At 44.0% G+C, this 7,580-nt stretch overlaps 1 pseudogene; it reads right to left on the reverse strand.

Annotated features, from left to right (window-relative positions):
• Window positions 1–4,132: 4,132 nt before the first annotated feature.
• On the reverse strand, window positions 4,133–6,042 carry LOC107182398 (annotated as a pseudogene).
• Between the last annotated feature and the right edge of the window lie 1,538 nt (window positions 6,043–7,580).

Here is a 7,580-nt window from a genome sequence, read left to right on the forward strand (position 1 = left end):
CAAAATCCCTGTCCTCAGGGTGTTTAGAGCCAATAGAATGGAGGGACGTTGATCAGATAATCACACTAATATTAATTTATGCATAATTACCATCTGGCATATACATTTTTAGGAATGACAACCTAAGTGTGAATATATTTAAGAATCTAACTGCTCTTAAGATTTCAAAAAGGGTTTCCTCAATGACGTGCTGCTTCAGCTGAGAGCTGAAGGATGAGTATAATTTAAATGTGTGTGCTTAGAGGAGGTAGTGGCAGGGGCAAGCAGGCAGGTGAGAGGAGTGTTTTGGACAGTGGGACAGCTATGGGGAAGAAGGGAGAACCACGCAGTCAGGGAAGAAAGAGGTAGTGCGGGGTCAAATGTGGCTGGGTAAGTAGAGAAGTAGGTAGATGAGGGGGGAGGTGATTCTGCTGCCTTGTCTAGAATGCGATATGTTGTCACCAATCTCATAGCATAGCAACACTCCATCAGCATCTAGTCACTGCAAAGGGAATCCCTCTCCAATGCCGGGAGGAATAGAAGTTGGTATACCCAGGGCAACCTCTACGTGTGTGTATGGTCCTTACTGAGGCTGGGCAGTTGGCCATGTGCTGACTCAATTCCCTTACAACCTCTGGGTTGAAAGCAATGTCTCATGGGTGGCTCTGTTCCATGGCACATTTTGTTCTTGTCGGTGTGGCCTCTTTATATCCGCTTCTGTAAACAGAACCCCAAACCGTCTCTTCTCTTATCTCTACCCTCTTTGCCTTTCCTCCTCATCCACCCTCCAGAATGTTTTCCAAGTGCTCCCCCAATGCTAGGAGAACGATTCTGATCACATTTTTCTCTAGATGCACTGGGCACAACTACTCCACATGGAGAAGAGGGGAGCATGAGAATGAATTACTAGGAAAGAAACCCACAGACATGGTGAAGCATCTCAAAACAACATCCCCCCATACCTCCTGGAAAAGTGCACCCCTGAAAAATAATACGTAGATATTCAGCTTTCATAGAAAATGGGAAAGAATGGAATCAGTTTCTCCAGGACAGCAGCATCCCCTTGTTATGGGTTCACTCAGCAAGATAGACCACAGACTCAGAATTTAAATTTAAGAGCCTTTATTAAGCTGGCCAGCTGACTACAGTTATAGCACCCTGCCGGAGCAGAGGCTGAACTGCAGTGCAGACTACAGGAGTTACATTTTATTATTAAATTCTGTGGAGGCCCAGAGAAAAATACGTCTTTCAAATTCTGGGCCCCCCAATATGGAGGAAACTCTCTTTATTTATACATTTTCCAGTCTTTTGTCTCCCAAATTTGGAATGAGATTTACAGGCCTTCTGAGAAAGAAGGCCTGCATGCCTGGAAGGGGCCATGAGACCATATCTCAAGGCCTGGCCTGATGTCAGTACCTTCCTATCTATGTGTTTTAGGAACAGACAGCACAGCGTGACCCGTCTGGCCAAAGCACCAGATATGCAGCCCAGCACACCCTCTCAAAGCGACATAAGACAGTTAGTGGTGTTCCCCCAGGGCCTCCAAGGGTCAGGTGAGGGGAACTAATTGCTCTCTTTGAGGATAGTTACCATAAAAAAAAAGAGAAATTTTAAATCTAAAGAATGTTTAAATCTAAGTTTAAAGAGCTTATTTGAGCCAAAGCTTGAAGGTCAGACCCAGAAGCAAAATCTCAAAGGATTGAGAAAATGCTCCCAGGAATAGCAGTTGTTCAGTCTATTTAATACATTAGTATCAAAGGAGAAGATGTAAGTAAAGTTACATGAAATCCACTGGCAGTAGATTAAGGGGATAGAGACAGTAGAGTGGGAAATCTCTAGATTGAGAAAAAAAATAAAATGGAAAGATACATATTCCTTTTATATTGGTGGGTACAAGGTAGTTAATATTCAACATACATAGTTTACAGAGGCACGCAGATAAGAGAGAGCAATGAGCCATGTTGGGGTGGTTGTGTCCTGGTACCAGGGTGTTTGTCTCTAGAGGGCTGGAGAAGAGATCACTCTGACATTTTAAGTATGTTACCCTAGATGGACAAAAACAATGGATGGGGCTCCCTGAAGTTGAAGATTAATCAGATAGGTCTTAAGGCATGACTTCCCATTCTAACCTGCTCAGTTAGGAATTTTTCTAACTACAACACCTCAGTGGTTACTTTCAGTGGTTGAGCGTCTCAGGCTCACCAGGTAGCCCTCTTTCCGTCCACCTTGTGTTATTTCCCCAGACCTACTGCTGGTAGAAAGCCCTCTCCCAGAGTTGTTTCCCCTCAATCCTTTGGTCCCAGTTTTCCCTGCTTTGTCTGGCAGATTGGAGCTTCTGCAGTGGGGCTTGAGATCTAGCCCTAGGCAGGCACATGGCACCTCCATAGATCACACCTCACCTCCCCACCTTACTCAGTGTGATAATTACTTGGTGCATTGGAGTCAAAGGCTCCTGTGCTCTCCCCAGAAAGCTTATATTCTTGTTCAGTCCTCTCAATGAGAATAGTTTTCCTTCTAAATCTTCCTGTACATGAAAGTCTGCCCTCACTCGAGTGAATTTCCTCAACTTGTTCAGATCTATTTTCCTCCTGCACCTTGACTCTCCTGAGAATGCTAAAAAGGGCTAATTCCAATGTAACCCTGATATTTGGGGGCTAGCAATGTGAATCTGTGCCAGCCAGCCCCGTGTACATTCTTGATAGCCTATAATTAAGTCACTGCCTCTTTCCCAGAAACTGGCCTTGCAAGACCTGTTACCTAAATACAGAGGCCATAAACTCTGAACCATGCACAGCCCCGGAGGGCAGGGGTTATTAATGCTGGTGCCAGGCTAGACCATCAGATGTAGTCTCAAGACCCCCAACACCTGGGACCCTTTTGCAAAGCCCATGAAGGGATTGGAAGCATAATTCAAATTTGAGGGACAAAGACCCCAGGAAGATATAAAAGAGAAGCCCCCTGCTTGTTACTTTACTCAGATTTGGAAAGTTATTCCACTGAGTCCGCTGACATAATAAACAGTGTAACTCCTTTTCTCTAAAGTGTTGCTTGGTTTTTCTCTGGTCTTCTGCAACACTCCCATTACATTCCAGATGGGGTGGGATTCCCTCCAGCAGCTCTTTCTCTGATCCAGAAGTCCTCTGTGTAGAGCTACTTCATTCTCTCCTTGTAGGACCTGACACTTTACTATGACATTGAAACAGGAATTTTAGGGGAATATAGGCAGGCTTAGGGAATTTTTAGAATGAGGGTCCATGAAAAACACAGGGCTACAGATTGGGAGAAGGTACATCTCCATAACACAAGGAAGCCAGGTGCAGGGAAAGGTAACAGTTGCATTTACATAAGACTGGGGAGCTATAAATAGCCAAAAAGGTCTATATTTACAAAATGAAAAAGAAGGAAGAAAGCCAGAAAGAAAAGAACAATGAGGGAAGAGGGCATCACATGTCCCATGTGGTGTTTGACCTTTGAGTTCAGAAGTTACTATAGTAACCAATCTAAGGATTAGTGACCAATCAGAGGGGATATCCAGTCACCAGGATCTGCAGCCTTTATAACCCATAGGGAAAAGGAACTCAGTGGGTCCATTTCCTCCTCCCCAGGTGGGAGTGCATTCTGTGGGACTCTTTTCCTCTCCCCATGTGGGAGTCTGTACTTGTTCTTCAATAAATCTCCACCTTTACTCTACTACTCTCTGTGGATTCATTCTTCAGCTCTAGTGGACAAAGAATCCAGGTTCCAGTTCAAAAATCCATTTCAGCATCATAGCATGGCCTACTGTGGTCTGCAATGTCAGAGCTTAGAAAGTCAAAAAGAGATATGTGTGCAACTATCTCTTCTTTTTGCAGTGAACAGGGTCCAGGCCAGGTAGACTCTGAGAACAGAATCTTCAACTGGATGCAGAGGCAGGAACTTGTGCTTGGAATTGATTGAAAGTTTCTGCTATTTGGGCACAAAATACTGGCATAGATTTACCTACAGCTCTCATCCTGGACAGATTTTCAAAATCAGGAAGTAGTATTTACAGTTTCTCTTTTACTTTTCTTGTCCTAAATCTTGAACTTCTTTGTTATTGTTGGTTTTTTTTTGTTTTTTGTTTTTTTACAACAATAAACATCTCTACACGGGCTAAGGTAGGAGGGAGGAGGATTTATTTGCCTTTCTGGGCCTTGAATTTCCTCAGCTAGAATCCCAGATCCTTGCCCTCCAGCACACAGCCACCTGTGCGGCCACGTTGGCCTGGTCTCATGGGGGTGTACTCAGAAGCTTGCCTGCTGCAACTGCTCCTTGAGCAGGCTGCTACACTGGGCATTCCTTTTACTTTCGCTATCTTTCTTCTGAATTTTCTTTTAGTGTGTTTAGTTTAAAATCCCTTCCTTCTCAGAGGTCAGCTTGGCCCCCTTCTTGTGACCCAGGGGCCGTGCCCAGTGGGACTCGTACCACTGCTGGTACCATGCTGTCAGTGAGCACGATGCAGGTCTGCACTAGGCTCCTGGGGTGGCCCAGTTCATTGTTGGATGCATTGTAGACATCAGCAATCCTTGTGTTGCACGTACAGCACTCTGAGCCCCAGAATTTGCCTACACTCAGCCTCAAGGCTCAATATTTCTTGGGCTGTGTGTACTAGTATGAGGGGGGAGCCAATCTTAGTGCTGGCATCAGGGCACCCTGCTCATATTTTTGCTTCCTGTGGTAGGATTTCTCTTGCCCCCACTCTTGTGGCATTTGTGCCAGTTGTTTCTGTGGCTCGGTGCTTGAAAGTATCTTGAACTTCTAATTACATCGTTCCACAAATGACTTCTGATTTCTTCCCGTCTTCAGCAAAAATTTTAGGATACTGGTGCCTAACCTAACTCTTCTTCCCTCTCCCTTTATCATCTCTATTGGTTTATTGTCAGCTCATTGTGGCACCTCCCCCTCTCATATCCCTATCCTAGGAGAGCAGATTTGGCTAGTTGGTCCCTTTATATCCATTCTCTACTCATTTCTGAGCCCCGAACTAATTGGAATCAGAAATGTGCCCAGCTAACAGACTGCACTTCTTCGCATCCCTTGTGGCCAGATATAGATATGTGAGTACATTCTGGCAAGTAGTATTAAGTAGAAGTTTTTGGTAAGGATTTTCAGGGAAGCTTCTTAAAAAAATTTCAAGCTGTTACGAAAAATCAGATATTCCCGTCTATCTTTCCTTCTTTCCATGTTGGAATGTAGATGCCATGTCTGGGTGTCCAGTAGCTAGCTGTATTGGACAGAAGGTGACCTTGAGGATAAAAGCCACATGCAGAAGATGGTGAAACGGTAAGGGGAGGACTCTGCAGAGATAACTTAGCAGCCCTGGACTTCTTGTTCCCTGGATTTATTTTACACGAAGAATTAAATTTCTTCCTTGGGAGGCAGCTCACATTTCTAGTGTCTGTTTCATGCTACCAACACAATGCTCAACTTATACACTGAGAGGGTGGAAAGTGATCTAATGCAATGTAGGTGATATTTACCCCCATGGCTGTGGGGAAGGCACCTCAAGCTCTTGTTTACAGAACTGTAGAGTCACTTCTCACTCTCAGAAATATATCCTGTCTTCTCAGAATCCTAGATTTTCCTGATGTCCTCCCCGGGAATAATTTTACTCTCCTGAATATGGTGTTTGCAGGAAGGGGCACCTGAATTTCTGTGTTACATACTAGAATTGCATAGGCTGCTATGATGACTGTCCAATATATAGCAATGCTTAATTTGGGATCTAATTAAACATTGCTATATATACATGCATGTGAATTGTTATTATGCTGTAATTTGAAAACTACCCTACATATTTGTCTGTGACAGAAATTTTTTAGCTAGGGATATTAACCTGAGAAGAGGACAGAAAAATCCCAAATAGTGAAAGCTACTGGTGTGCCCATGTTTCCCCTTGGACTGAAAGTTAGCATCTGAAAGGCATCACAGAATCAATGAGGACAAGACAGGGGTTTCCAGGAGGTGGCAGAACAGTAGGAATCAGCTCCACTTGTACTTTACCTTTTTCCTTCCTCGAACTGAATGTCCCAGCTTTACTCTCATAATGAAGAAGTCAGTGAAATCTCCCACAGGAGCCACAAAACCCAAAGAAAGCACTTCATACCCTTTGATTTAGGGACCCAACATGGCAGTGATCTCTGGTATGTTTCAGACGGCGTGATTTCTCCTTGTTAGGACACTGGATGCCCAGTTTGGCAGAGTCGGCAATCCCTGAGAGACAATTGCAAGCCTTCAATTCCAACACAGCAGGCACCTTGAGGTTGAAACGTGTGTTCTTTCACAGTTCTGCCAAGAATAAGTATGTTGCTAAGTAGTCTAACACTTAAAAGTAATTCATGCTCCCCAATAACCTTTTCTGTTAAGTAATGAACACTAACAATGGTCAAAAGATAATTAGGAGCATTCTTTTAAGATTGAGAGAAGCCCACAGGATATATACACCGAGTGGCCAGATTATTATGACCACCTGACGTTTGTAGGCAAATTACCTATAATTGTGCGCTGAAGTTGCTAGAGGGCCAGACCATTATAAATAGGGAATCAGGTTGTTTACCACAACAGTGTAAGTGATTTCTTTTTCCTGAAGATGTGAGTAAACAATGTGATTTAACAGCCTTGGAACATGGGATATATTTGAACGTGAGTGGCCAGATTATGATGACCACCCCATCAGTACTTCGTTGGGTCATCTTTTGCCTTCAATACTGCGGCGATTCTTCTTGGCATTGACTCCACGAGATGTTGAAAGGTGATGCGAGGAATCGGACACCATGCCTGATGAACAGCACTGTCCAGTTCTGTGAGATTTGATGGTTGTGGAACCAGCTGCCTGGTGGCTCTTTTAACTTCGTCCCATAAATGCTCAATTGGATTGAGATCTGGTGATTGTGGGGCCACCTAAGCAAGGTAAAGTCTCCCTCACGTTCTTGAAACCACTCCTGCACAATATGAGCACCATGGCATGGCACATTGTCTTGTTGGACGAAGCCATCTCCATTGGGATACGCCATCAACATGATAGGATGAACTTGATCAGCAACGATACTTAGGTATGTTGTGCTATTCAGACATTGTTCCACATGAATTAAAGGGCCCAAATCATGCCAGGAAAACATTCCCCAAACCATAACACTTCCCCCACCAGCTTGAAGGGTTGTACTCATGCATGTGGGGTGCATGCTTTCATGCTGTTTCCGCCAAATTCTCACTCTGCCATCTGCATGATGCAACAGGAAAAGTGATTCATTGGACCACATGATTATTTTCCAATGCTCAACTGTCCAATCCTTATGTTCCTGTGTGAATTGGAGATGTTTTATCTTGGTAACTGCAGACAGCGGTCATAATATGGCCTCTCAGTGTGTGTGTGTGTGTGTGTGTGTGTGTGTGTGTGTGTGTGTGTGTGTATACAGTTTGTTTTGGTTTGGCTCTTATCATCATATATATTTGATAATACCCACTTCTCAGGATCAGACTTGATAATCAGTTGGTCTCAAAGACTGTCCAAAGCCACTTGCCTTGGGGTACAGTGTACTGGTCTCTGCCAGTGAAATTCTTCAACGTAGGAAGGTTTCAATATG

Source organism: Myotis davidii, unplaced genomic scaffold (genome assembly GCF_000327345.1).
Source record: "Myotis davidii unplaced genomic scaffold, ASM32734v1 scaffold656, whole genome shotgun sequence".
NCBI lineage: Eukaryota > Metazoa > Chordata > Mammalia > Chiroptera > Vespertilionidae > Myotis > Myotis davidii.